The sequence below is a fragment of the Xenopus laevis genome, chromosome 3L, assembly GCF_017654675.1.
Source record: "Xenopus laevis strain J_2021 chromosome 3L, Xenopus_laevis_v10.1, whole genome shotgun sequence".
Lineage (NCBI taxonomy): Eukaryota > Metazoa > Chordata > Amphibia > Anura > Pipidae > Xenopus > Xenopus laevis.
The window spans coordinates 102,219,791-102,247,399 of record NC_054375.1 but is presented as its reverse complement, the minus strand read 5'-3'; the positions used below and the strand labels follow the sequence as shown (position 1 = coordinate 102,247,399).

The 27,609-nt window shown below is 40.0% G+C and overlaps 1 protein-coding gene and 1 long non-coding RNA gene across 2 annotated transcripts in view; both read left to right on the top strand.

Annotated features, from left to right (window-relative positions):
• Window positions 1-27,609, top strand: part of klf13.L (Kruppel-like factor 13 L homeolog) — a 52,292-nt gene that overhangs the window by 4,169 nt on the left and 20,514 nt on the right. The gene's annotated exons all lie outside the window — the stretch shown is intronic.
• LOC121401547 lies at window positions 20,769-26,990 on the top strand. The gene is made up of 3 exons (XR_005966340.1): window positions 20,769-23,391; window positions 23,636-23,698; window positions 26,974-26,990. It is a non-coding gene; the product is annotated as an uncharacterized LOC121401547 (long non-coding RNA).

Here is a 27,609-nt window from a genome sequence, read left to right as displayed (position 1 = left end):
ACATGTCTCTCTAAGTAATTTTTTTTTCATTTAATTTATGGTTCATTATATGTACTTTTCTTATACGTTGTCTCTGGAAAATTTCCAAGAGTGGTATACGGTAAGTGTTAAGTAACTTCTACTTCCTTCCTGTCATGTTAACACTGTCTTAGAAGGTCTTTTGGTATGGCTTCCTGACAAGTGGGAAGCAAAGGTCTTCTAAAGCTCCTTAAAAAATATCAGCTTTCAGCTTATTAGACAATATTATGCCTCCCATTCTACACTTCCTTTCCAAGTCTGACTTGTCAGCACCTCTTTGCCTTGAGTTTCAGGTTTCTGGGTGCGTGTTCTGATCCAGGCCTGTGCTTCAAATGAGTATTTAGGTGTTGATTGGGGGCCATATATTTGCCTCTTTAGGAAACTGTACCTGAAAAAACAGTGCAGTGCATTAGACACTGATAATATGATTACTATACCCGTAAACATTTCAAAAGGTGTGTGTAGATTGTAAGCTTCACTGGGGCAAGGACTGATGAATGGGGAATAAAAAAGGATGTCAAAAAAGAGACATCATTTTCTGATAGGACTTTTTCAATCTGATTGTCTTAAGATGTCATCATTTAAATATTAGCCCCTTGTAGCAAATGTCTCTCTGACTTTTTCATTTTATTTTATAGCCATATAAATATTTTATGTTCATAAAAAGAAGATCTTTTACAGTCAGAAGTTCCATCGTTCTTCCTGCTGCATAAGTGGTTAAAATCTGCGCCTTAAAATCCCTATAGAGTAAACATTTACCTTCTAACTGCAGCAGTAAATACATGAGATCACTGTTTTATTTGTCGCTGCCTGACTAGAACTTTGAACTATTTTTCTCTTTTGCTCTTACTCCTAATGGAGACTGAGAGGTACTTGCTGAGTCTGCAAATCAGGATGTAAGTGTCTGCATTCGGTCTGCACTCATATGACCCTCATTGTATCCTAACAATGCAAGATCTTTATCTGCCAGGTCATATGATTTCAACAAACTGCACAAAAAATGTTTTAAAGAAAAAGTAGGAAAAAAATCTAGAAGATCTTAATTGTATCTCTATATCTGGACGGTGAAGTGAGGGATTTTTTTTGACACTTTAAGCATTTTGGCCTTTCCAAGCAGCCGATTTACAAATGAAAAAAATTAAAACACATGCTTTAATACTAAAAACAGAATGAAAACCACATGTCAAATATATTTAGGATCCAAGTTTATTTTCTGCCTCTGGAGCCTCCATATTCAGCCATGGCCAAATAATAATAGACTGTAATCCGCATGCTTTTTATATCACATATTGTGTAGCTAAAAACACTTTTCTTGGCTGACGTTGCAAGGTTCAAAATTTCTTATGTGGTAATAATGTTGGGGAATATTGTTTCTTTTATAGGCAGAATGGGTAAACGTTTATTATGAATGTGCATGATCCATGGAAAAAAGACTAAAATTAACTCGGTATACGTTGCCAGTGTCTTACACAGAGGCCCTTTGTGCTTTTGTTTATCAATGTATGGTGGATCAACTGGGAATTTGCAAAAACAAAAAAGGCTGTTTAGGTCAAATGGTGGTCTTTTTAGTTTAGCATGTTAAAAAATAGTTATTCTTTGGTCAACATATTTAATTATATATTTTTCTGTATAATAGGAGTTTAATATACAATTAATCTTTCTTGTGTTTCTTAGGTTTTTTTTAATGAGGATTATTTAATAAACTTAAAAAGACTATATATATATATATATATATATATATATATATACTGTAAGACTATACTTATAGACTGAACTGGAATATTTAAGTGCACATTTTTGATCCAGGTATTACAAGTATGGAATCCCTTATCCAGAAACCCATTATTCAGAAAGATCCACATTACGGGAAGGACAACTGTCATAGAATACATTGTAATTAAATAAACTTTTCTAAAATTATTTAGTTTTTATTATAAAACTGTACCATGTATTTGATCCCAAATAAGATATAATTAATCGTTGTTGGTGGAAAAACAATCATAATAAATCGGTAGTTTAGGGTCTGCAAGTAGAAATTGATAACTCACCACACAAGGACAGAGGCCCAGGTGCACCGCCCTGAGCCCTCAGCATGGGGAGTGGACAAACTGAAAAAAACTTTTGTAGCATTATCTGCCTGGTGGAAGATTGCCTTTTTTTAGTGCCTGCTCCAAAAGTTTTTTTCAGATCATATTTAGTTCATTTTATGTTTAGATTTATTATGCAATGACATTATTATGTAATACATTTTTAGTAGACTTAAAGCATGAATATCCAAATTACAGAAAGATCCCTTATCCGGAAATCCCTAGGTTACAAGCATTCTGTATAACAAGTCCCATACCTGTATAATGCAGAAATTAACTTCCAATCTCATAGTCACTAGCAAAGTTAGTGCCCCTTGGGGAATCCTGCAGTTTCCTAGTTTGATATGATATGATAAATCAACCCACAAGAAAGAAAAAATTTTGCCCTAACTAATTAATATACAGGTATGGGACCTGTTGTCCATAATGCTCGGGACCTGGGGTTTTCTGGATAACGGATCTTTCCTTAATTTGGATCTTCATGCCTTAAGTCTACTAGAAAATCATGCAAACATTAAATAAACCCAATAAACTGGTTCTGCTTTCAATTCAGATTAATTGTGTATTAGTTGGGATCAAGTACAAGGTACTGTTTTATTATTACAGAGAAAAAGGGAAATACTTTTTAAAAATTTGGATTATTTGGATCAAATGGAGTCTATGGGAGACAGCCTTTCTGTAATTTGGAGCTTTCTGGATAATGGGTTTCCGGATAATGTATCCCATACCCGTACTAACAAAAAGTTCTTGTACAAGTGTTTTTCTTTTCTAATCACAAATCATTTAGATCAGACTTTGATCTGGTGGTAACTTGTGTCAGAATTATGTTATATTCGGAATGTTACACTCACCTACGTCATTCACTATAGGTACAGGTATGGGATCCATTGTCTGGAAACCCGTTATCCAGAAAACTCAGAATTATGGAAAGGCCTTTTTCTATAGACTCTATTATAATCAAATAATCCAAATTTTTAAAAAAATTATTTTCTTTTCTCTGTAATAATAAAACAGTACCTTATACTTGATCCAAACTAATATTAATTAATCCTTACTGGAAGCAAAACCAGCCTATTGGATTTATTTAATGTTTATATGATTTACTAGAAGACTTATGGTACAAAGATCCAAATTATTGAAAGATCCATTATCCGGAAAACCCCAGGTCCCGAGCTCCTTCTACTATACTTAGGACAAAATCCCACTGCCTCTTATGCTAATCACGTGCAAGCACGCTTGCTGACACTATGGAATTCTGAAGCTACAGCCACCCTGAACGTGGCAGTAATTCCAGGGTTCCTACAGAGATTTGCGTCAATAGGCATAGGAGACTTGTGACAAAAGAATTGCAAACTAATGTCATTTTACCACTGCACCAGAATGGATGCAATCCTGATGTTAGCTGCACCTCGCATACGATTTGCTGCTGCACACGAGTGGAGCTACATTCATTATGACACACTGGGTGCAATTGCAGCAGACTGCAATAATGCTGAAAAAAACACTGGGGTGCTGTCCAAAGACATTGTTTTATATATATATATATATATATATATATATATATATATATATATATATATATATATATAGGTTAGTCAGAACATATAGAGGAAACCACTAGCTTCATGAGTCCCAATGTGTACAATAACTGCTGTTGCAATAATGCTGAAAAACACTGCTATATATATATATATATATATATATATATATATATATATATATATTTGCATCTGAAGTTGCACTTTGCACACTATACTTCTGTAAGTAAGGTTAGTCCGAACATATAGAGATACCCACTAGCTTCATGAGTCCCAATGTGTACAATTACTGCTGTTAGGTATTAATTTGAAAGGATTTAGATGCAGATGCTTTTGTAATCATTAATATCAGAACTAAGTAAATCATAGAAAGGTAGAGTTTGAAAAAAAGGCACAGGTACAATAACGAGTGATCAAGCAGAGAGTATAAATAGTACTGCTGTGCAGAGAAGGATGACGTAAACCAAATTTCAGAATGAAGCAATTGGAATAGAGGGAATATCAGGAGCAGTTGCACATGGGTTGAACAGTGGGCTGAGTATGAACAAGTGCAAGAAAAATATACTGCATTGCAGGTTTAGTTTAGGCTAGTACTGAAGCCCTGTATGTATAGTTAGCATGTGTTTTATAGTGTGCCAGTTAAAGTGTGTGTGTGTATGTGAGCAGCTGTGCAATAACATAAGGGTTAGAACTGGTTTATGGATACATTTGGATTACACCCTATCCACCCAGGGGCCAAATATTTGTCCAAACCATACAAATGTAACCATGTCCTGCAATGGTGTTGGATGAAATATTTTTAAACCTTGAAGTATAGTAATCTCATAATCCAAAATTTTTGTTGGTTATGGCTACCTAGAAATCACACCCTTATATTATGGACAGTTTGCTGCCAGTACTCTGGAGAAGGGAATGCATTCAATCCCCCTTTTCACACAATTCTGTCTGATGCTTGAGGAACTGCTATATATTTTAGTGAAATTCAGAAATTATACAAAATGCATTTTGTTGGGGGGGGGGGCTTTGTACATTACATGGGATTTATTATCTGTTATGCTTGCGACCTGGGGTTTTCCAGATAAATTTTGTATCAACATACCAACACTGAAAGATTAAATAAACCCAACAGGATGTTTTGCCACCAATATGGATTTATGCAGCTAGTTACCATTAAATACATGTTACTACTTTATTATATGCCTAAAATGGACTCTATTATTTGGAGCTTTCTAGTTATATATTTCCCAGATATGGTGTGCCATAAATGTACTTAGTAGCTGTTTCTTTTAATTGGCTTGAAATATATGTAAATGTTTCCTGTAAGTTATAATAGACTACTTGACCAGAGAGCACTGACATGTACTGAAGCTAAATACAAGTAGCAGATACTAATCTCCCATTGTAACGTAACCTTTAGGATTAGGGGAGATTTTAGTTTGGGGGGTAGAGCAGATTTCCTGCATGCAGCAAATCTCTCAAAAATGCCTTTCCCTTTAATAGTATGTGGATTGGAGATTTAGGGGGAATGTAATATAAGTCGCTAACTGAAAAACTATTCGCAATGCGAAAAGTTATGCCTTTGCGCAAGTTTAATGTAGCTTTTGCGAGCATGGAAACTGTTTAGTAACCACTTCTAACAGTGGACGGCCGTTTGCGAATTTTATAGTTTGCGACAATGCGCAGTCAATGTAATAAAACTTCTTACTGAAAAAATCGTTAAGTTTGCTCCAAAAGATTACGACACCTTCAAGCACTTCTTAAGAGTGCACAATTACAATGCACAATGCAATCACCGTTTAAGGAACAATATTACATTGCGAGATGTGGATTTTTAGTTTTATCGGCGCGAATTGTTTTGCACTTTGCGACTTTAATTAAATTCCTCTGTTAGTCGACTAATCTCCCGAAAATGCCTTCCCACAGGCAAGAATGTTAATCGCCGGAGGGATGGCTGGGGGGTATGCGGTTTTATAGGATATTTTAGCCTCTTCCATCTAAGATAGGAAAGATTTAAAATTTGGGACTGCAGCCTTCCAGTTTCTGCCTTTCTCCCACTTTGTGGTGCTCCCATGGACTAGGAATTTTTTTTTTTTATTTAAATCAATTCATTTTTAATAAGAAAAATACTTGCACTTTATAATTATTCACTTTAATTCATTATAGCCATTAATTGATTGACACAGATGTGAAGGTGTTTTAATTAATTTTATTAATCGAGTATTAAAGATAATTCATATAGTTATTGAGAAGTGATAAACCAACAAGTGGAGGTGATAAACGGGTCTTTTGAGATTTCATACAAATACCACTGTCAATTGTCATCAAGCAGGGGTGGCAAATTAAAAATATCAAACTATTAAAACAAGGTTCTTTCCTTCTTCTTTTCTTCACATGTTTTAATTTAATAAACAATCCTTGTATGATTGAAAGAATTTGAGTCTATTTATCAAGAGGAATTAGTAGTATTCTGTGTATGAGGTTGATGCAATTTAGACACCCAGATGGATCAGGCTCTTAAGGTGGCCATAGATGCAAAGATCCGCTCGTTTGGCGATGTTGCTAAACGAGCGGATCTTTCCAGATATGCCATTAACAGGCATGGCTATATCGGGGGTAATCTGATTGTTCGGCCGTATGGCCGAAAGATCAGATTACGATGTGCCATGAGCTCCGGCGGGATCGGTCGGGTCAAAATCAAACCTGACCGATCGACCAAACGACCGATCTCCGCCGGGCGAAAGATGTCGGCACACGCCACACACGATCCGAAAATTGTACGAATCCTCGATCTGTGTGACTATGGCCACCTTTAGAGCATGGATCAGATCATATTAGCTGCCATTCCAGCCCAAGCCATGCCGCAAATATGGTACATCTCCAACAGTATTCTCTATGTAACTCAATCGATTCTCTTACAGAGCCTGTATGAGATATCAAGAGGCCATCATTTTTACATGGCCCAATAAACTCCACAACCAACATGGTCCAGGAGTGGTTGTGTGGGCTGGCAATATCAGCCAGTGTATGGTCATACTAAATCTTTCAGTCAAACAGCTGATAGTCTTCAGTATGTACACACATTTCTCCTGTGAATACAAGTGAATGGCACTACTACAGGTGTTTCTGCCACACTGCCACATTGTTAATACTCTTCTGTTTGTAGTTATTCCAAAATCATGCAATGAAAGGGGTCTTTGAATCCTGTGATGGTTTAAATTGGTGGTCTGCCTTGCAGGAAATGGGGTCGTAATTAGTATGAAAAGTTTCAGTTGAATTAAATTCAGTCTGACAGGAGTAAAAAAAGTGAATAAACCTGAACTTGTTGCTTTGCTAGTATTTTTAGAATTGCCATGTTTTGTCTATAGTTACAATACAGAAGCAACTTTGCAGTCTTCCATGCAAGCGTAGTCTCTGTGACAGGAACATACTTGCAGTTGAGGTATTACACTTTCCAGAAGGAGGTGCTGAGCTCAGTGTTTTGCAGTTCTGTTGTGTGGCTTGTATTATTTGTGCCAGAAAAGAACAAGAAGCTTTGGCTTCTTGGCTCGGCTAATTCACATAGGAAAATAAAAGTTGTAGAGCAGTTAAATGAATAGGTACATCAAAGTAATTCAAATATTATGTATTATTGCCCTGTACCGGTAAGAGTTTTGTGTTTGCAGCAGCTTTGTTTATATAAACTATAGTAGCCTTTTTGAAGTAAACACGAAACTTTTCCCAGTGCAGGGCAACAGTATAATAATATATTTTACTTCTTTTAGCACATTTTAATTTTTTTTGGTGTTACTGTTCCTTTAAAGAACATGCAGCAGTGAGTGGATTCATTTAAATGAAGCTCTAAATATAGTACACTATTGTATTGAAATGCAAGTAATGCTAGTATAATCTTATTTATAGTGCTGTATTTAAGAGTTAAGGGGGTAAATTTAATTAAGGGCAAATTTTCGCCTTGGAACACTCCGCCACAGTTCTCGCAACTTCGTCAGGCATTAATTCGCAGCACATGCACTTATTTATCAAAATGCGAGGTTACGTTTCGGCAGACAAACGCTGGCGAAATTGTGATTGGTGAAAATTGCTTGAAGTGGCCAATTATTATTAAGAATGTCCAAGGAAGCAAAATAAAGACAAAAGGGATCCTCCATTGTCCTAGACATGAGCCCATCCTAAAACAAATGTGGCATGAGCTTCAAATGGTTAAAAAAATTTAAACATTGCTGAATGGTGGCTTTAACACAAAGCACTGCATGCAACAACAATTGTATTTTGGCTGGTTGATTAAAGCACATTGCCGTTGTCAGATTCTGTAAAATGCCATATGGATTTTAAATTTGTGCTGATTTATTTGCATCTGTCATATTCTATATAAATACAAAATCCAGGGCATCTTGTTGCTGCCATGTTCTAAACCACAAAATATTGGTGCATGCAGGCTTAAAAGGGCTAAAAAAGCATCACCACCCAGGAGGAAACCAGATCCAGTAATATCATTCCCAAAATAAGACCTCCAAGCAAGCAGAAGCTTGATGTTTCCCATGAGAACAGCTTCCCACCTGCCCACAATACAGAACCATGGTGATGGTGTTGGGCTCCGTCAGAATTTTTGAAAAATTAGGGTTTCTCCCACACTGCCTATTTGTTTCTCTTCCATAGTTAGCCCATAATTAGGCATGCCTTGAATCTATAAATTTAGGGATTGGGTAAAAACCACATCCTGCAACTCTAGCTGAAAGATAATTTGTCACATGCTGGTGGGAAGCAAGCTACACCCCTAGCTGCAGTCATGTAGGTGCTGGGCTGTTGGTTGGTGGATGTGCCATCTTTTTCCCATCTCAAGTAATATATAGACTGTTACTGTTGGCTCATGTAATAGTCTGATTTTTTGCCCTAAGGTGCCAGCATATTTAGGCAAATATACGCATATAGATTACTCACATGTGACTGGTCCGCATCTACCCTCGTGGTGGCCCTCTGTCAGCCGGACTCCGCTCCTGGCACACTGACAACGTCCAAAATAGTAGGTAGACAGGAGCCGTAATAACCACGGGTAGTGTTAGAATAAAAAAACATCTTTATTTCCAAGCATCTTTAAAAACACAAACAGGCATGCTCCTAGAGCTGTTTAGCTAAACCATGACGTGTCTAGTCACCTGACGCGTTTCGTGCCTCTCTTTGGCACTTCATCAGAGGTGGAGTCTAGTCCTAGCTCTCTGCCTTATATAGTAAATACAATTAAAACAATATACCCTTTAAAATTAACATATTACACTTTAGGTTTGCTATCAGGCTATAATTTCACTATGTTTTTATGGGAATATTACACAAAAGTTATACAATGATCGTAATCCACAGTAAAAAAAACTAGAAAAGAAAGCAATAATGGTTAAATAAAAATGGATGTTACAATGTGGTAAAAATAGATGTAAGGTCTGTAATGATAAAGGACAGTCTGTAATGATAAAGGACAGTTTTCAGAGTAGTATAACTAAAAAAAAATTTCCTATACGTAGTTATATTAATTGTGACTCCAAATGTGTCATTTATTTAGCCACATGTGAGTGTGGCAAACAATATGTGGGTCGCACCTGTAGACCGTTCAAGGAACGGGTGCGAGAACACCTGATACCCATTAATCTAAATAACTTAGATCATACCAGCTATAACCACAGGAGAGTCTCAGCCATAAGTAAACACATGACCCAGGCACAGCCTAACTTTGCTTTCCCCCCCATTAACCACGCGTGACACTATCCATATTTTGGAATGGTATTGGCCACAGCTTTTATTTAATTACATCCCAACATTTTGCATACATAACAAATATCTGTCAATTAAAACATAGTATCCATTACATGACTTTAACAAAAACCATTTCCATAACATAACATCACATAACAGTATATATCATTAACTGCAAACCCTGGGCCCCCCTGTCAGTCTGCCGTTCCTCCATGCCTTGTCGGCTAGCCGCAATTCCTAGCTCAGCAGACCTGCAGACCACCGTCCAGTTATCACCAATCTGATGTACTTTTCCAAGTAGCTAACTTATCCCCTTCCAAGATTGTTAACTCTTTTGAGTTGTTACCATGGTTACCCACCTCAGGGGTTAACCATACCTTTTTTATATCGTCCCATACCATGAATCTCACCCTAGCAGACTGACAATGACCCGCCATTACAGCTGTGACTTGATATAGCCTCAATCCCTTTCTTCTATTACTTCCTTATTTAGGGAGGGTGGGTGGGAACCAGTTTCTCGTCTGTAAGATGGCCACTGACTGGAAAACTTTGGCGCCAACCACCTCTGCCCACAGTAACCCCCCCTCCTTTACCCGGCCTATGCTGCCTATCCAATCCCTGCTAAGTATTCTGGCCTGGTCATGCCGCCCTTCCACCTATGCTGTGCTTGTCTCCAGGGCTCTCTTGACCCAGGCACAGCCTAACTTTGCTTTCCCCCCCATTAACCACGCGTGACACTATCCATATTTTGGAATGGTATTGGCCACAGCTTTTATTTAATTACATCCCAACATTTTGCATACATAACAAATATCTGTCAATTAAAACATAGTATCCATTACATGACTTTAACAAAAACCATTTCCATAACATAACATCACATAACAGTATATATCATTAACTGCAAACCCTGGGCCCCCCTGTCAGTCTGCCGTTCCTCCATGCCTTGTCGGCTAGCCGCAATTCCTAGCTCAGCAGACCTGCAGACCACCGTCCAGTTATCACCAATCTGATGTACTTTTCCAAGTAGCTAACTTATCCCCTTCCAAGATTGTTAACTCTTTTGAGTTGTTACCATGGTTACCCACCTCAGGGGTTAACCATACCTTTTTTATATCGTCCCATACCATGAATCTCACCCTAGCAGACTGACAATGACCCGCCATAATATGTGTGTTTGGACTCCTTCAAACACACATATGACCCCATACTTTGAGAGCAAACTCCAAACTTTCTTGAATGCCCATGTTGAAAAAATCATGACCTATGTCATTCAAGTGCACCCCATCTTCTGCGAAATATGCCTCTTGACTTTCTAGCTCTATATGGCGGATTACTGCCCCTCCATTGCTCTGTACAAATTTTCCTACCGCTTTGTTGACCTTGATCCTTGCTTTATTAATGGCCATCTCTGACCTAACCCCTTTCCAAACCTTTCTTGGGATTATATCAGACCATATGATCAACAAATTTTGGAAGAGGGACCATAATCTTAAGCAATCCCTCCGTATATCTTTTATCAACTGTCTCATTGGGTATTTTCCTAGATCATTGCCCCCCGCATGCAGGATCACAACATTCGGCGGCCCTTGTATCTTCGCATTCTCTACTAGCATGGGTACTATACTTTCCCATTTCAAACCTGACACCCCCAACCATGTTAACTGTAACTGATTTCTCGGGAATCCTAACTGCCCACTGGCTTCCCGGACCCTGGCCCTCATCTCAGCCCGCCGTATGTAGGAGTGGCCCACGATCCAAGCCACACACGGTCCTGAACCTGTAAAACATAAGCACAGTCTAACTTTTTGATTCTCAGTGTGGCCTTGTTCTCTTATTGATTTTGACCATCTTCCCTCCTAAGAGGTCTTACATATGATTTGAACCTAGATGACTCCCATCGCCCGATTCTTCTAATTGAATCTTCCCCTAGGCCCCACCTTGCTGCCTCAGTCGCCGCTCCTATACGAAAAGAGTGGCTGCCATACTCTGAAAAAGTCAAACCTAACACTTTTATCGCTTTTTTGAATATGGCAATAAATTGGAAGATTGACAAGCATGCTCCATCCTCATGTATCAAGCAAGGACCCTGAGCCATTGGCCTAATTGCCCGAAATGTCTTGAAATTTGTAATTGGGCAAGTATCACAACCTTCGACTCCATGTAGAACTATTTCTAAACCTGCCCCTTTTTGATCTGTTTTTGAATGTCTGACTATTATATGAAGGCTCTCTTCTGTTAGTTGAATGTCTTCCCATTGTATTCCGCCTGATCCTCTCCTATTTTTGCTCACTAGTTCCGAAATACGAAAAGCGCCAAAGAATGCCCATGAAAAAGCCAATCTAAATAACGCCACTTCGTATTGGGAACGCAGCATCCTCGGTAATACACCCATTAATTCCTTCAGAATCTGTAATGTGACAGGTCGTCTCTTGTCTATCGCCTGTTTCCCTTTTTTAAAACCTTTCAACATTTGTTTCACCAGAAATTCTTTTGTCACGTCTCTCCACCCCATTAATTTAAATAAAAATGCCAATGCCGCCATCTTCTTATTTAGCTGACTGATCGATATTGCCTCTTCAAAATACTGGGTTAAATGCCCTAGTAAAATATTCAGCCTATCAGTGTCATTCTGTGCTCCCCCATTCTCCCTTTCCCAACTAAACCATTCTTCCCAAAGTCTTTTGTAACTTAACCATGTTGCTGGTGCTACTGATTTTTCCAGCCATTTTAGCATACCTCGCAAACGATTTTCCAGAGATATGCTGGGCAGCGAATTCCGTCCATGTCCGCTCCTGGTGCCAGCTGCCTGAACCTGTCCCACTGGAAGCGAGATAGAGCGTCAGCAATGTCATTGACAACTCCAGGCAAATGTTTTGCCCGAAACACAGTGTTCAAACGTAAACAGCTTAACACCAATGACCTTAGCACCGCTATGACTGGTAGTGATGATGAAGTGAGGTTGTTTAAAGCCATCACCACTGACATATTGTCTGTGTGAAACAAGACCGATTTGTTGGCAAAACGTTCCGCCCAAATCTCGATGGCCACCCGTATGGGGAATAGCTCCAACAGTGTAAGATTACCCGTAAGGCCCCTTTTTACCCAATCCTCCGGCCATTGTTCTGCACACCAGCTGCCTTCCAAGTATGCTCCAAACCCCAGAGCCCCTGCTGCATCCGTGAATAAGTGCAGATCTATATTAGATTCTGTCTCCCCTACCCAATAGGACTTGCAATTATAGTTCTCTAAAAACTGCTCCCAGACCCTTAGGTCCGCCTTATGCCTTTTGTTCAAGCGAATAAAGTGATGTGGTAATTTCACTCCTGCAGTGGCCATTGCCAACTGTCTTGCGAACACCCTGCCCATCGGCATTACCCTGCAAGCGAAATTTAGCTTACCCATCAGTGACTGCAATTGCCTTAATGTGACCTTTTTTGCTGCTAATGCGTTGTGAATGTCTGCTCTTAACCCTTGAATCTTATCGCTTGGTAGCCTGCACACGCCCTCCTTTGTATCAATTTCAATACCTAGAAACTTTATACAAGTTGTTGGGCCCTCAGTTTTTTCTGGCGCTAGCGGGATGCCAAATTGGATCGCCACGTCTTGTATCGTTTGCAGCAAAACAGCACATACCGTGGAATTGGCGGGGCCCACACACAGAAAGTCATCCAGATAATGAATTATAGAATTCAGGCCAGCCCTACGCTTCACCGCCCACTCCAGAAATGTGCTGAACGCCTCAAACAGCGCGCATGAGATCGAACACCCCATTGGCAGACATCGATCAATATAAAATTCACCTTCAAAATGGCAGCCCAGCAGGTACAGAGAGTCTGGGTGCACTGGCAAAAGCCTAAAAGCTGCTTCTATGTCTGTCTTGGCCATGAAGGCGCCCCTGCCTGCCTCTCTGACCAGCCGTATGGCTTCATCAAATGATGTATATGATACTCTCGTTAGCTCTTTATCAATGTCATCATTTACTGAGCCCCCTTTTGGATAGGACAGGTGGTGAATCAATCTGTATTTTCCTTGCTCCTTTTTTGGAATCAAACCCAGAGGCGACACCTTTATGTTATGCAATGGTGTTTCCTTAAACGGCCCAGCCATGCGACCCAATTTAACCTCCTTCTCCAACTTTTCCTTCACCAACTGTACGTTTTCATTTACTGATTTTAGGTTTTTAAGACTGCCTGCCATTATCACCTCCCTCCCTGGAATACGGAAACCATCTTTAAAACCTCCAATCAGTAGTTTTGCCTTTTCCCTATCCGGGTACTCATTTAGAAAAGGAAGCATCTCCCTTAATTTCACTGGTGTCTCCCCTTTTTGTATAACTATCTTTTGCTCTAGGTGACCCTGCCTTGTTTCTTTTAAAGCATCTAGAAAAGGGGTGTGATCCTGCACATGATGAGCACTCATGCTTAAATCGACATGTGTTACCCCACTTGCAGTAGCTATCATTGAACAGCCAGCAAACTCCTTTTTTGTGGGCTCCCGACGAGCTGGCTGTCCCCCCGCTGGAGCCCCCTTGAAAGGGCTGTGCATTAGTCGCAACCGAATAACCTTGATAACCTTTGTTATTCATGAGTCTCATCCACAGCCCAATGTCTCTATGATGCCACTGCAAATCCTCTCTGACTGCCATCTTTTGCCTAAAATGTTCGTCGTATCTTAGCCATGCCATGCCTCCGTACACCCTGTGTGCCTCCCAGATGCCATCCAAATAACAAAATAACCCCGAACATTGCCCTGGATGTTTCTCGCCTGTCACACTGGCCAAAATTGCGAATGCCTGTAACCAGTTCCCAAATGTTCTGGGGATCAACCGGAAACGCCTTCTGTCCTCATCTTCTTCCTTTCTGTACTCCTTCCCTTTTTCCCACTTCTCTACATTAAACCTCTCCAGAGGTAGTAACGTGAAAATATCAACATATTCTCGTTTCCAAATTCTTTCTCTCACCTCCTGCTTAAGATGCGCCCCTAGCGGCCCTTCATAACACACATAGGTATGCCCCTTCGCAGCATCCGATATTGGTGTGGGTTTACTACTTGTATTCTCTATAGCTTTTTCCGTATTGGTTGTTGTGGTTCCCCCAGACCCTTTTGAACCCTCATCTATGTTTACCACTGCTTGTCTGCTCACACTTGATGTTCCCGCTTGTCTATCTTTTTCCGGAGCACCCCCCATCTGCATCAGCAATGTGCGCAAACCACTTAAAATTGTCTCCATGGAACCCGCTGACACCTGGGAATTCCCTTCTTGTCCAGCAAAAACCCCATGTCCCCCATCTGGGATTTCTATCTCCCTTCTCGACTGCCCCCTTTGCATTTGTGTATTCTGTGAGGTAATCATTTGTGTTGTGTGGCTAGTGCTACCTGTGTTAGCTGTGCTGTGCTGATCCTCTTCTCTCTCAGTCATGCTGGCTGTGGAAGTGCTAGGCTGCACGTCATTGTCTCTCATCTCCTCACCTGGAAACTGTGTGGCTCCCGTGCCTGACAAGGACCTTTCCCTGCCGCTCCTCAGGCCTGACTGCCTGTCATCTCTTTGCTGCTCCCTCTCTCCTGCTTGTCTGTGCCCCCTCAAAGCTTGTTTGTCCACTGCAGCCTGCGGCGCTTGCCGCGCTGTGTCAGCGCCACTGCGCTGTGGGCTCCGTCGACGCTCCCCCTGTTCTGTTGGTGGCGGGGACCATACTGCTTCCTCTGGCTGCCTCACTATCGCCTGGCGGGTCCTTCCTCGCGACCCCCTGCCGGCACCTGTCACCTGTGTATGGTCCTGCCTCCCCGCGGGGTATCTCTTCCCCCCGGCGCGCGGCTTGTCGGGCCTTTGAACTGCGCCGCCCTGAACGGCCATACCCCCTTCAGCACCGCTGCCACCTTCTCTGCTTGTCCCTGCGGCGGTACTCCCTGACCGCTCACCTCTCGCCGTGTCCGTTGTCTCCGTCCGGCACCGCTGCTGTGCTGGTTGCGGGCTGCTGCTCACCGTCCGTCTGGTGCCTCTGCGTGTCGGCGATGGGCTGAGCCTAACAGGAGGCCTGGACCGCCGTGCCCTCTTCGCTTCAGTCGGCGCTGCTCCTCTGCTTTCTGGCCCTTCTATCTCCACAGATGCCTCAGGCATCAACTGCTGCAGCCATCCCGCTCCTCTCAAAGCCGCCTGCGATCGTAGCTGCGCTAGCATTGCCTCAATACTCTGCTCCATTTTCACTCCAACCAGTTTCTCGTCTGTAAGATGGCCACTGACTGGAAAACTTTGGCGCCAACCACCTCTGCCCACAGTAACCCCCCCTCCTTTACCCAGCCTATGCTGCCTATCCAATCCCTGCTAAGTATTCTGGCCTGGTCATGCCGCCCTTCCACCTATGCTGTGCTTGTCTCCAGGGCTCTCTTTATGCTAAATCATAACGGTGATTTCAGCTCAATAAAATTTCAAGGTATTGAATCAGTTAAATTAGGAGTGAGAGGAGGAGACTTGCAGAAGATGATAGACCAAAGGGAGGTATATTGGATCTTCACATTGAAAACCCTATCTATCTATATAGATAGATAGATAGATAGATAGATAGATAACGTAATGTTCAAGAGAACCAGCACTCCCATATATAAAATATTCTCATTTATTTCTGTTGCATCAATGTCCAACGTTTCGGTCCTTGCTCCTTGAGAAAGGTCCTAGCAAGGACCGAAACGTTGGACATTGATGCAACAGAAATAAATGAGAATATTTTATATATGGGAGTGCTGGTTCTCTTGAACATTACGTTATATATATCCTAACCGTGCACCCCGGCTATACAAGCCACAACAGTATGCCTTGGAGTGTGGATACTCACTGGACTGTGATCTAGTAGATATTATTGATATCAAAAAGGAATTCCATACTGCCAAACAGACATGGGGAAAATCCCTAATGTTTCAGTTCACATTCTTTTGTCAAGGCCAGAATATCGGCTGTTTTGGTCTCATATAGAGGCAGCTAATGGAGGACTGTATATGACCACTTTAAAAACAAGCAATTCAGTTGTATTTATGTTGAAAATTCAGAAGCAAACTTCATAGTAATTATATTTTCTTTGAAAATAAAATATCATATACCCAGTATTCCAGCTGTTGCTTTGCTACACTGACTTAACGTCCAAACTTATGGGCAGGTGTTGAAATGGGTCTATGCGCTCTGGTAGCTGAGGCCAGCTTCGAAACCGACACATTATCGAGGAAACCTTGTTTTGCTGTAATTCCTTAATAGTCATTTACTTGTGAAAATAATGATGTGACTCCAAGGGGACTAAAGATTGCAGTTGGCTGCATTCTGTTTTACAATAATGTATTATCAGGCCTTTACAGTCAGAGGGTCAGCTGGAAAAAAATGAAATTGCTGCCAAAAGTACATGCTGCCAAGTATGCTTCCTACTTCACGATTATCCGCAGCGTCTTACTGAAAACTAAGCTCGACTGAGACTTAATGGAGATTTAAGTTTTACTCCAGACTGGCAGCGAATCAAATCGTCTGTCAGATACACCAGTGAATTAAAGGTTGTGACTTTTTGACTTGATCTCATAAAGGTCTGGGTTATGGGTTTATGTGTAAACCGTATGTAAAAATGAAAAAAAAACAAAAAAAACAATTGCTTTGCAGATTCCTTTGTTTGGTCTTTTTTGTTCTGTGGACAATGAGCATTCTCATCTAAAACAAAGGGGATGGCACCACTTCTAAATGCAATGTGGATCCTGAGAGTTAAAGGTGGCCATAGACGAAAAGATCTGCCAAATGAGCCGATCTTTCCCCGATAGGCCACTAACGGGCATTGCTATATCGGGGGTAATCTGAACGTTCGGCCCTATGGCCGAAAGATCAGATTACGATGAGAACGCAATGGGCTCCGGCAGGATCAGTCGGGACAAAATCAAACCTGTAGATCAGTGATCCCCAACCAGTAGCTCATGAGCAACATGTTGCTCTCCAACCCCTTAGATGTTGCTCCCGGTGGCCTCAAAGCAGGTGATTATTTTTGAATTGGTTGTATAAAAACCAGGTGTACTGCCAAACAGAGCCTCAATATAGGTAGACAATCCTGATAGGGGCTACTAAATGGCCAATCACAGCTCCTATTTGGCACCCAAGAAAGATTTTCATGCTTGTGTTGCTCTCCAACTCCTTTTACTCCTGAATGTTGCTCACGAGTTGAAAAGGTTGGGGATCCCTGCTGTAGATCAACCAAACTCCGATGGACGAAAATGTCGGGACTCTCCACACACGGTCCGAAAATCATACGAATCCTCGATTCATACGATAGGATCTTTGCGTCTATGGCCACTTAACCATCGGCATAAATATACAAAATAATGCCAACATAAAAATCTTGCGTTAGCCTGTATTGCAAATGGCTCTATTCCTTCCTTTTTATTTCTTAATGCACAAGAAAATTCCAAAGGGATGTGTGTGGTATGTTTAGATAGGCAACCCTTTGGCCCTCCGTCTATTACATTTTTAAAGCTCCTAGGAGAACTAATGAGGTATATTGGGAAATGTAGTCCTCCAACAGCATACTTTTGCCCAACAAATGAAGCGGCAAAAATATGTGAAAGCTTCAATAAAACAAAGTTTTTCTCATTCTAAGACAAAATTGTAGTGCAAATGAGAAGTATTCTTTTTTTTTCAAGCAAAATCCACTATACACTATTCTCAATTATAGAGGGGAGATGTTCTAATATTTATTTATGGGGCTAAGCCTTTGCTTAGATCACATTTCCTTAGGCTGTATCTATCATACACTCCCATAGATTAAACTGGAGATGGCAGCCCTTTGAACATAGCAGAGTCTTCAGACCTGAAAAATTCCAAATGCCATCAAACAAATGTTCTTTCAGCGTTAAATACATAAGATGATTTATCACTAATTTGTTTAAAATATCTTGGGTCTGTTTCAGGAAGCAGTGTTTAGGAGAAGCTGAAGACTGTGTAAGGCTGCGTATAGACGAAAGGCTTTTACAGCGTTTGCCACAGAAATGCATGATATCATGCTCTTTAAACACCATACAGATTCATACATCTATACCAGTGCCTTGCACTTATAGCAGCAGGAAGCATATACTGGTCCCCTGTTTAAAAGCAGAACTCTTATTGGTTGCTATAGGTTAAGCTCCTGGGCAAACGTAGTTCCTTTTATTTGGTCAGTTGAATATGCCCATCATAATTGTCAGCTCTAGGGCAAATTGGCTGAAGGCAAGTGCTCTACCATCCTCAGTAGGACTACTACATTTTAAGAACACTGCAAGTACACTATAAGAATTTAATGTAACTCTGTAAATCTTTAATCTGGCCTAGGTCTAAAGTAATAGGATCCAAGACACAAATTACTTAGAGAAATTATGTGTTGGTATTAAATAAGGGATTATAAGAATATAAAAAAACATAATTATTACTTACTTTCATTTTTCTTAGAGAGCTGCTGTAATCAGAATAAGGGACACATGAAAACTACAGCAAAGGGCTCCTTTACCTGAAAAGCACAACTGCAGGATTTGCAGTATATGATTCATATAAACCCCTTCTGAAAAAAGGAAAATAAATGTGGCTATACTCACCACTTTTCAGCTTTTTATTAAATAATTCTTTGAAAGAATTTGTTTTTTGATGTGTTCAGAAGTTTAGCATCTTGATCTTAGAGATTATTGATTCATCTTCTAAAAATAAATGTACTATTTTATAGTAAAAAGTAATTGTAATATGTTTTGAAATTATTTAGCTCAATGTTTAATATATATTTTACTTCGTTTGCTCGCCATCTTGTGCTTCACTTAGGAATTCCCTGGTGGCTAAGGTTGGTGCAGCAACTCTACTGCTGGCAATCATTATTTGTATACATTGTGGTGTTTAGCTTACTCTCTGCTTCTTCTTGAATGCTTGAAAAAACTAAAACCCCAATGGCACTGCTGATAAAGTTGAACCGGTGATGGATGTTTATTTGCTCATGAAGGGGTGGCAACGTTTCAGGCCTATAGAGGGCCCTTTGTCAAGCTTCTCTGCTTTTATTTGGATGCTTGGGACCAAATCAGGCATCAAATGAGAGGGTTGTAATAGATCATGCTAAATGTGTCTCTGACAGTTATATAGGGTAGGTGCTAGCTCATCTTTCTCTCACACATTTCATCTTTGTATCTTAAAAAAAAAGTTAATGCAAATCATCTCTTCTTGGGCCCGATCTCTGCAGCAGAATTGCTGCTGAGGAGCCAATGGTGCTGAACACACATTAGTACTTATGCAACTTGGATGCAAAAAAACACTTCATGGTGCAGTGGTGCCAGTTCGGTTTTATGCATCTTGTACCAATCTTTACAGAGATTTGTTCATTATTAAATTAGCTAATGAGATGTCTGCTTTAAAAGAATGCACCTAAGGGTCTTCCAAATGAACCAGCATCAGTATCTTTGCTTTCAGTTGCAGCATTATGGTAAAATCAATGTGCTTAAAAAAAAATAATTTTCTTTAAAAAAAAACAAAAACCCACAAACCGCAAAAGGCAGATAGAGATCATAATATTTGTTAGAAAATAATTTCTCAGTGTCAGAATAGTTGTAAATGATCCAAAGGGAATAAAGATAAAGTGAATATAAATTTGTGTTGAGACGGCTGCTGTTTGGTGGTTATCCAGCAGAGCAGGGACTTCCAGTTACATGTACAGTATGTGCTACTCCTTTACTCCCACAGGGATAAACAACACAGAACAGATTTATTGCTTCTTCCAGCCACTCTTATTTTCCCTCTTTTATGTAGCAGTTCAGGTTTCTCTTTAGTAGTTGTATTATAGGGGTGTTAAAAGCCCAGAAAACAGTTAATATATTCCATTGTTAGAAAAATGCTTTGTTAAAAGATTAGGTTTTCCAAGCTAACATTTTGCCATTTTTTATCATTATCTGAACACCTGTGACATCTCATCATCAAAATCTATGCATATATAAGTCTGAAGCATATCCCACTCATGTTTCCAACAACAATATGCCAACATACAAGTTTACCTGTGTAGAACTATTCATGCTATTCTGGGACAGTTCACCTGGCTCTTTTTCTGAGTGTGCTATCCATTGTATGTTGCTCACCTCTATATTTAATATAGGGTAACAAAACATGATTACCTATGAGAAGTATAATACTACCAACCAGTTGTGCCTGCTGGTTGTATCTTATCTGCTGCCCTTTGTGCACTTAGGGAATGCCTTCTTCCTATTGCTCTACCTGTCTTCACTAAGAAAGGCTTAAAGGAGAACTAAACCGTAAAAATGTCTAAATATACCATATTTTATATACTTAACTTTTTGCACCAGCCTAAAGTTTCAGCTTTTAAAGTGTCTCCAACACTCACATGCTCAGTGGGCTCTGAGCGGCTGTTGAGAAGCTAAGCTTCATGGTCGTCACAAATTATCAAGCAGAAAATGGCGAGGAGCAATGGGCTCCGACGGGTCAATTGCCTGAAAAATTAACCTTCCTGATCAATATCGTTGCCACATATCGATTGGGAAGACCCAGATAAACTGCCGAATTGGTCTAAAGGACCGATATCGGAAGCTTTAATCTGCCTGTGTATGGCCACCTTTAAGCTTTAGTTCTCCTTTAAGAAACTCTTTGCGAAGAATATATTAAAGGCGACACAATGTTTTTTTTCTTGTCCAGAAAGTAAGACTGTCACACAATGCCAGTGTGCTATGGCTAATATTGCAACAATAGAAAGATGATTTAATTTTATTCTTAGAAGTCATGACTATTTTCCCTAGATGTATAAATAAACTCGGCTTTTGTGTCTCCCTCCTTCGTTGCTATACTCATGAGACAGGAATTTAACTCCTCCTTATCTCAGTATGGTCTTCGCTGTACAAGCACTATTTATTTGGCATCCCTTTCCTCCTCCAGAGCTTCTGCATCACATCTATTCAGCTGCAACAGCCAGAAAATATGCAGCGGTCAGTTTTGTGTCAAAACAATTGTTAACAGTTAAGCCTAGATGTATCCAGTGGACCACTCATGTTTATATGAGATATACTTTCCAGGAAACAGGAAATACAGATTCATTGTTTTCCACTCCAGAAATGGGTAATTCAAGGACATCTCTTTATGAATATGCAGTTGTAAATAAAGACAGTTGTTTCCCTAGACAATTTAATTGGATGTAATAAAGAACACTGACATGCAAACCTCTGGTTCCTTGTTTAACATTCCTACTTCTGAAGCTCACACAGTTATTAATGCAGCTGTATAAAGTCTGAATATAGACTTCTGATCTGGGATAATTGTATACAAAATTATGCCACAACACATTACATAAAGCCCGGAGGTTCTGTTGTAATTTTTGGGCATGTGTGATTCACATGGCAAAACTACAGGAATATGGTTGATGCCACTGTTCTTGTCTACACTTTCTCAAGTTACTTACTAAGGTAAAATAAATCTTACTGCAGCAGTCATCATTTGATAGGTTGTGGTATAAAACTGGAAATATTGTATCAGACTACTACGTTTTGCTGTTATTTAAGAATTAAGGCTGATTCATTTGTTTCGATCCTGAAGCCTTTAGGGTTGAAGGTCCCTCTAAAGTTAGGAGTGCATGTGGAGCAACTAGATTTTCCAGTGTAGTCACTTTGGTTTGAATTGGTAGTCCAACAGCTCACATGGTTTCTCCATTGTTTGTTTAATGATCCAAAGAATTAGAGATCCCTACTTGTGGTGCATGCCTGGGGAAAAATGGAGCCTTCAAAAGGGAACATCTTGGTGCCACCTATGTGAGAAAACCTTTTATAATACAATTAGGGCTCTGTTGGTCCTTCTGTAATTTGAAATGTAACTTTGCGGTGATATTAGAGGCCTGTGCTGTCCCCAGAACCCTTCTAAAAGAGAATTCAATATAGGCAAACCACGCAGATTAGTAATTAAGCTAATGAGGCTGATTTATAAACCAAAGCTAAATTGCAGAAGTGGTTGCCAATCAGCAATTATTTTTGCAGAGTCTACTTACTACAAGTTGGAAAATTAAATCAAAGACCTGATTGCATTTATGCATCACCATACCCCATCTCAATACATGCATGTGCAGGCCGATAGCTGACTATTGACAGAATCCAACCATTGATTGCAGATACTAGATACACTTCTACAGTTTCAATAGAATTATCCAAAATAAATAAAAGACAATATATGAAGAATGAATTTGTCCATTTGTCTCATCCAGTAGCAGAATTAGTGAATGCTTTTAACTTTCTCTCTCACATAAAACTGGCTTCACGAGAGATGACAAGCTCTTTGCAACAAAGCACCCTCTATTTTCCAACAGAGCATGTGTGTCCCAGGCACTGAGAATTTAGGGTCGTTGGGGAGGGTGTATTGACTAAATAATACTAGCATGTTAAGTGCAGAATCTCTTGACATTTGTATTGCCTAAAAAATACCACTGGGCATCTGTGTTTACTTAGCTTATATGAAGTTGACCTTCCAAACAGAAGAAAGAAATACATTAACCAATTATCACTATACAGCAGGTCTCGGGTCAGTATTTTTAGCCATTAATTATTATCACAAAATAATTGTAAGCGCTATATTTGCTGCAGCATTTAGTTTCAGCACAAATGTATTACCTATAAATATTTGTATGCAAACTTGTAGCCCCACAAAAAGTCAAAGCTCAATTTTACATACCCTGATTTTAGGTTTTCCCTCATTTTACATTGTGTTTTTGTGGTCCCACCAATATATGATGCATAATATGTTTTCTCCGGTTTTAAATGTTACCGGTTTTACACCATTATTTTTTGGTTCCTCGAAATACGTAAAATGTGGGGGTTCTATTGTACGTATTTATTTCCACAAATACAAAGTGCTCAGGTTAAGTCTAATGACTTTTGTTCTATTGATCTATATTTCTGGTACATTGCTGATCTGCAGAAATCTACAACTTTAATTCTATGGTGAAATTCTATGGAACAGCACTCCTAGGACAAGCCTCCTGTTGGCATACTTCTCATTAATGGTGAGCTAAGCTGCAAGATCATCTTCCCCATCATTCTCCAGATAACCCTGCTTTACCATGCCCAGTTATTGAGACTGTGTAACTGAGCAATTAGATTTGCCACGGATTTTGCTTAACCGGAACTGTTGTTTTCTGAAAGCACAGACGTGTAGATTGACAACAATTTTCGTATTGGTGCCTGTTATTTTGCTTATGTTTGCTTGTATACATTAACATTAAGAGAACCGCTAATATTTTGGAACAGGGTGCTCCAGAAGGCGTATTACGGAGTTGTTGACATGTCCATGACAGATTTGCACAATGTCTGGTAAGTTGTATTAAAAAAAGTAACTCCCTTCTTAAAAAGGGTCTGAAATTTTATTTGTGTCTGAAAACAATTTGTGATATTTAGTAAATCAGAGGATTTACGGAATATGCTTTAAAAAGCATTAGTCATTTATATGGGTAGGAATAGGAAAATATAGTACGATGGTAATATCTTTTTCGTTATGTCATGCCTTATGCATGAGATTGTTGCAGTCTTTATAACAGAGCATTATGGAGGTTTTCCGAGATTTTGATGGGCCCCCAGACTCGTTTCTGGTTATTTAAAAGATCTTGAGAATATTGAATCACTATTTGTACAGGACTAAAGATGGTCAGTCTGCATGGGTAAGACATTATTTAATCTTGTACTCTTTAATATACATGCGGCTCTTAAAAAGTTCTGTTAACACACTGACATCTTTGGGCTCCATATCCATTTACTGGTTAATTAAAAGGGGCAGTTCGCCTTCACAAACATATTGGGGCAGATTCACTAAAGGGCAAAGTGGCCAACACTAGCGAAAATCCTCCAGAAATCTCATCCACAGGGACATCGGCAATTCACTAACAGGTGTAGAGGACAAATTGTTACCAAAGTTTACTTCAACACCTCAGGCCAGGTGAAAACGAAGCTACATCTTCCTCAATGTTTTGTCAGTGACATCATATCTTGTATGCCGGAAATGCATTAAAGTTGTAAAAAGCACTGGCGACTTTTCTTTTTTTAAAGCGGGATCGCCTTCAAAAGTCCGAACTATTAAAGATTTATGTGTGAACAATTTTTTGAAAATACTTTGAGGGGCATGCCACATTTGTTTAAAGGAGAAGGAAACCCTTTCAGCTCAAAACCCCTCCCCCCCGGGCATATGCCCCTAACTTGTTAGTCACCCCTCCATGCATGTCCTCTCTTGCCGAGTTCATGGGCGCCATCTTCGTCCGATTGCTCTTCTTCCTGTATTTGGTGGCGCATGCGCAGTAGGAGGCATTTGCCGGTTGGATCTACTGCGCATGCGCCGAAAGTCACAAAGTTTCTGAAAAAAGAAATCGGAAACTTTATGAAATCTGGGCGCATGCGCAGTAGATCCAACCGGCAAATGCCTCCTACTGCACATGTGCCGCCAAACGCCAATCAGTACAGGAAGAAGAGCTCTCGGATGAAGATGGTGCCCGTGAACTCGGCAAGAGAGGACCTGCATGGAGGGGTGACTAACAAGTTAGGGGTATTTGCCCGGGAGGGGGGCCTATGGGGGGCAGGGGTTTTGCGCCAAAAGGATTTCCTTCTCCTTTATGAGTCTGCTCATATCTAGGGCATTATAGGATTTCTTCTGTCTTTTTATTATGGCTCATTGGACATGTGTTTGATAAATTGTGTTAATAAAGAAGTCCATGGCGAAGTGGCGCGAAGTGTGGCGAAGCAGTCGCTGGTGAAAATTCGCCCTTTAATGAATTTGCCACATTATTTTAAAATTGTTTCTTTTTTAATTGCTTTAACCATTTAACTATGAATGAAAAATGGAATTTGTTTTGATGCCCCCCTGTCATGTTTCTTAGTAGAAGCTCAGCAAGGCTTTTTGCGTACTCTCTAAACTGTTATAAATTGATCAATATCTCAGTAGCAAATTCAGCCCTGGTTATACTCCATGACTTGGCAGGACTTTGGCAGCACCTAAAGGGTCAGACTATAATAGCTGCTCTATGTAACAATCCTAACAAGCATAAGTAAAGGTGACCATACACTGAAAGGTTTGCTTGTTAGTCTTTCAGGACGAGGACCACATCAATAAGCGATGTGGTGCTGGCCTCAGTAGGATTTTTAAGCCAACCCAACAGATATCTGCCTGATTTTCACTCAGATACAGGCCGAGTATGCCCATCGTAGTTAGAGTTGCTGCCACCTTTTCTGAAAAAAAAATACCAGCCTTCCTATATATTTATCTTTTTTCCCTATTAATAACATTGGGATCAAGCATCATTTTTACTGGCCAGGCAGGTAAAATACCGGCCAGGTGGCAAACCTAATCATAGTAGAGTAGGCCCTACATGGGCCGATAGGCAGCCAAAAGGGGCTGAATCGGCTCCTTAAATCTGCCTTTTTATGGGCACCATTAGGGTCGTTGATACTCTGAGCTTCAAAAAGAGTTGTTAAGCTGAAAGCCTAGTATTCGCAGTTTAAAACTGCTTATAACAGAAAATTTATGTAAATTACAAAAACACTCAGAGAACATATCTGAGTTTACATCAACTCATTTTTATGTAAAATGAAGTACGCAAATGCTTTACTTTTAAACCATGTCTCAGATGGCAATGTGCACAGTTTACCAGGGATGGGAAAAAGAGACAAATTTCCAATTTTTTTTTTACCAGCTGCTCTGACACAAAAGAGGGAAGCGGGGGTGGGCTAGAGGGGTATAGCAGCAACCCTTGATGGTGGGTAAGGGCAAATGTTGACCATTCGAGTATTATAGCTTGTATTATGTAGCAGAACTCTGGACATCCTCTAGTAAAAGTGCTTTTATATACATGCATATGGGCTTGGCTACAGAAATGTAGGTGGTTTTTAGGTCACATTAGGCCCTTGTTTACATGGAAAATTGTGTTATCAGAGTAATACCACACTTAAATCCTCTGGAGATTGGTTTCAAGATACAATGGCAACAAACAGATTTGCTAAATTGTTAAACTGAGTAAAAAAAACTGGGCATGTCTGTGCACATTCTCATAATTTGTTGTACTCTCAAGGTTTACACAGGGATTCCACAGAAAATGTTACAGTGTTCTATTGCAGACAATTAGCTGATTATATGAATTTTAACTTTTTCGTTCCATTTCAGAACTTGAAGTTCTAATCATAGATTATGGGGCCTATTTATTAAGCCTTGATTTCTGGTCGAGTTTTAAAAGGGAAAAATAACCTTGAATTTTTTCTAGGGTTTTTCTACCCTGAAGCTGCTAAAACTCCGAACCCAAAAAATACTCCAGCTAAAACCTGTCAAAGTCATGTAGAAGTCAATGGCAGATGTCCCTTTTACTATCTGAAGATGTTTCTTGCCATTGTTATCTGCACTAGTTTTCGTTCGTAAAAGTAGAGGTTATCGGGCAACAATTTGAAAAAGTTGTACGATTCGAGTGTCAATAATCTTTAGGTTAACTTTTAGTATGTTATAGAATGAATATTTCTAGGCAACTTTTCAACTGGGTGTGATTTTTTTCTTTTTTTTTTTATAGTTTTTGAATTATTTGCCTGACCCCATCTAATAAAACAAATGCTCTGTTAAGCTGGCCATAGATGCAAAGATCTGATGGTACGAATCGAGGATTCGTACGATTTTCGAACCGTGTGTGGAGAGTCCCGACATTTTTCGTCCGGCGGAGATCGGTCGTTTGGTCGATCGGACAGGTTAGAAAATTCGGCTGCCGATAATATCTCTGCGTGTATTGCCGATTGTACGATTTTCAGTGGGAGACTGTCACTAGCTTTGGTTGGACATAGATATCGTACGATTGCTGTCAGGGGCAGAACATTGCTGATCTGTTCTTTAACTAATCTGACTGGTAAGACTTTGATCTGAATGGTTAGTGGCGGGTCGGGAGATGGGAAAGTCCGATCGTACGATGATTCGTACGATCGGATCTTTGCATCTATGGCCAGCTTAAGGCTACAGATTTATTGCTGTGGCAATTTGTATTACTCATATTTCTAGTTAGGCCCTCTCCTAGTCAGAATCTAGTTTTGCATTCAAATCAATGCATGGTTAGAGTAATTTGGACCCTAGCAACCACATTGCTGAAATTGCAATTTGGAGAGCTGATAAATAAAAAGCTAAATAGTGTCAAGTAGTAGTGTCAAGTAATAGGAAAAACAGGAGACCGAGGAGTGTCTGTGAGGGTTTTCATTCAACTAGGTCATAAGGT